Genomic DNA, 3,379 nt, shown 5'->3' with positions numbered 1-3,379 from the left:
GTCTGGGCCACCAGCTGCAGCTGTCCGCTCATCTCACATTGCCTGCTGTTCCTGACCACAGCAGGAACCCTGTTTCCTTTCTCTCTGGATCCCTAGGATCTGTACCCCATAGGTGCTCAATAAAGAATTTCCCATCCCCAAATTTCCGAGAACACCACCTCCTCATCCTCCTTCAGAGTCCACTTTAAACCCTACCTCCCTCCCAGTCTGTTCTATTCTTCCAGAATTCGGTCCAAATGCATTCCTGCTGGGCTTATTGACGGATTGGTTACAGGTTGGGCCACCACAATTTAATACTTTGTTCTCTGCTGTTAGCCTCTCATTATATCACCGTGTGACATATGGTCTTCTGGCTTTTAATCATAGCAGCTGTTTATTGAGTGGGTCGTCTGTATTGGGGAGCATGCTCATCGGTCCAGGCTTTCCCTCATTTTGTGTTATCCTCGAAACACCCAGAGAGGGAGGCATTAGATTGAAGACACAAACTCAGGGCCAGGGAGCTGCCTGAATTACACAGCTTTATAGGTGGGCACAGAGGAAGGTGGAATTCAAGTCTATCTGACTTCCAAGGCTGTTTTTAGATACTAGGATTAGCAGTGTGTCCAGGGAGAGTGTGTTACACATCTTCTATGTCCCCTCTTCAGCTGGACCAGGTGTGTAGGACATATTGGTGGCTTACTTGGTTGGTGGCTTGCGACTCCACTGGGCTCCAGGAAAGGACTTTGTAACACACAGGTGGTTAGTGGTGGGATCTGTGATGGAGGGAGGCTATGACATCCCTCCTGGGAGGCCTTGGAAACAGGCTATTTTTCTGGTCGGGCCTTAAGTACTGTAGAGTAGAGAGAGCCTTGCCAAGGCCCTCAGATTGGATGGTTTCTGTCCCTTAAGGCACTTTGAAATGCTTTTTTTCTAAACAAAACTAACTCCCTCCCACCATAGTAAAGCCTTGGACAAAGTTTCTTTAGGAGGCGTCCTTCCCTTCTCTCTGCAGGTCACTGTCATATGAAAATGAGTTCCTGCTGTGAAATGCAGTTACCATGGCAACCAGTAGCGCAGGGCCTGAATCTCTTGCTCTTAGGTTTCTGCACTGTATGCTTCAAGGGGCTTTTTCTGTCTTTGTCACTTAAAAAATTAAAATACTCCTCATCACTCTTCTTTTGCATAGACATTAAACATTTTTTTTTTCCAGGCCGCGATGCCTGGGCTCTGTTTATGATGCCCTGGTAGGTTGTCACCGGGCTGCTGGCATACCATTAATAATGATGACCCTGGTTTAGGTCACATTTTGAGTGACATCCAGTGCCCCCTGGGTAAAAGGGACAGTAGCTGTGGTTGCCACACAGCTGTGATGCCTGGAGAGGCAGAGGGACAGGGAGTGATTTGGCATGGGGGTGGTGCTTGTTGGTACAGCTCTGCTCCAGTGGGAGACGAGGAAGTTGCTTGTCCTCCATTGCCATCTCCTCCTCTGTGAGGGCCTCGCTTGCAGACATCCTGGCAGGGCCTGCCCCGAGCAGGCTATGTTGGGGGCGTTAAGAAAGGGCATCTTTGGCAACACTCACTGCTACTGCCATTGGAAATGTGGTTCCCTTATTTAATCCTCAACCAAATGAGTTAAAAGTAAAATTATTATTCCCATCATGCAGGTAAGGAAACTGAGGCACTGGGAGGTAAAATGTTTGTCCAAAGACACAGCAGGTAGATGATGGAGTTGGTTGGGCTTTAGTCCTGGAAGTCTGACTTGACTTGGTGCTCTGTAGATAGTATAACGACTACTTTAAAGCATGAGAGGGTAAACAGGAGAGGGGGAACTGTTGGTTTTCCCAGGATTTGAGGCTTAAAGTGGTAGTTTTCAACTTTTTTTTTTTTTAAATATGGAACGCTTCACAAATTTGCGTGTCATCCTTGCGCAGGGGCCATGCTAATCTCTGTATTGTTCCAATTTTAGTATATGTACTGCCGAAGCAAGCACTCAACATTTTTTAAAATTTTAATTTTATTTTATTATTTATTTATTTATTTATTTATTTTTTTGAGACAGAGCCTCAAGCTGTCCCCCTGGGTAGAGTGCCGTGGCATTACAGCTCACAGCAACCTCCAACTCCTGGGCGCAAGCGAGTCTCCTGCCTCCGCCTCCCAAGTAGCTGGGACCACAGGCGCCCACCACAATGCCCGGCCATTTTTTTTTTGGTTGCAGCCGTCATTGTTGTTTGGCAGGTCTGGGCTGGGGATTCGAACCCGCCACCTTAGGTGTACGTGGCTGGCGCCCTAGCCGGTTGAGCCACAGGTGCGGAGCCTTAATTTTATTATTTATTTTTATTTTTATGAGACAGAGTCTTAGTCTGTCGCCCTGGGTAGAGTGCTGTGGTGTCATAGCTCACAACAACCTTTAACTTTCGGGCTGAAGCAATCCTTTTGCCTCAGCTTCCCAAGTAGCTGCGACTAGAGGTGCCCACCACAATGGCTGGCTAGTTTTTTGGGTTTTTTTTTTTCTATTTTTAGTAGAAACGAGGTTTTGCTTTGGCTCAGGCTGGTCTGGAACTCCTGAGCTGAAGCAATCCACTCCCCTTGGCCTCCAAGAGTACTGAGATTACAGGTGTGAACCACCTCACCCAGCCTCAGCGGTAGTTTTCAACATTTCATATTTTATGGTAGGCTGCTGAAAAGGCATGTGCGTAGTACTGGAATGTTCTAGCAGCCCTATTTGTAATAGCCAGAAAAACTGGAAGTCACCCACTGTTCATCAGCAAGAGAATGGACGTGAAAATTGGGGTGAATACGGGCGATTGCTATGAGAATGAGCATCTACAGACACACAGTACACCGGGGATGAATCACACAAACATAATGACGAGCTGAAGGGAACAGATGTGAGAGAGCACATCCTGTCTGAGTCCAGTTATATAAAGTACAGAAAAGGCACGACGGACTTGAGGCGAGAGACGTCAGATAGTGGTTTCCTCCAGGCATGAGGAAGCCTCTGTGAGGCTGGTAATGTTTGATTTCTTTATCTGAGCGATGGTCACATAGGTGTGTTCGTTCTGTAAAAAAAAAACAACTAATTGTGACATGTGTACTTCTCTGTATGTGTGTTCTATTCTTCATTAACATTTACCAAAACATAGGCCGGGCAGGGTGGCTCACACCTGTAATCCTAGCACTCCAGGAGGCCAAGGCGGGTGGATTGCTTGAGCTCATGAGTTCAAGACCAACCTGAGCAAAAGCGAGGCCCCTGTGTCTACTAAAAATAGAAAAACTGAGGCAAGAGGATTGCTTGAGCCCGAGTTGGAGATTGCTGTGAGCTATTATGCCACGGCACTCTACCAGAGTGACAGCTCGAGACTCTGTCTCAAAAAAAAAAAAGAAAAAGAAAAAGAAAAAA

At 46.8% G+C, this 3,379-nt stretch overlaps 1 non-coding gene across 1 annotated transcript; it reads right to left on the bottom strand.

The window, feature by feature from the left end:
• Positions 1-1,865: 1,865 nt before the first annotated feature.
• On the bottom strand, positions 1,866-1,969 carry LOC111728236. The gene has a single exon (XR_002775609.1). It is a non-coding gene; the product is annotated as a U6 spliceosomal RNA (small nuclear RNA).
• Positions 1,970-3,379: the final 1,410 nt, after the last annotated feature.

This window comes from Otolemur garnettii, unplaced genomic scaffold, assembly GCF_000181295.1.
Source record: "Otolemur garnettii isolate 467f Iridium unplaced genomic scaffold, OtoGar3 scaffold00145, whole genome shotgun sequence".
In the NCBI taxonomy this organism is placed as follows: Eukaryota; Metazoa; Chordata; class Mammalia; order Primates; family Galagidae; genus Otolemur; species Otolemur garnettii.
The sequence above is the reverse complement of the archived record's forward strand: the minus strand, read 5'-3'. Positions and strand labels throughout refer to the sequence as shown.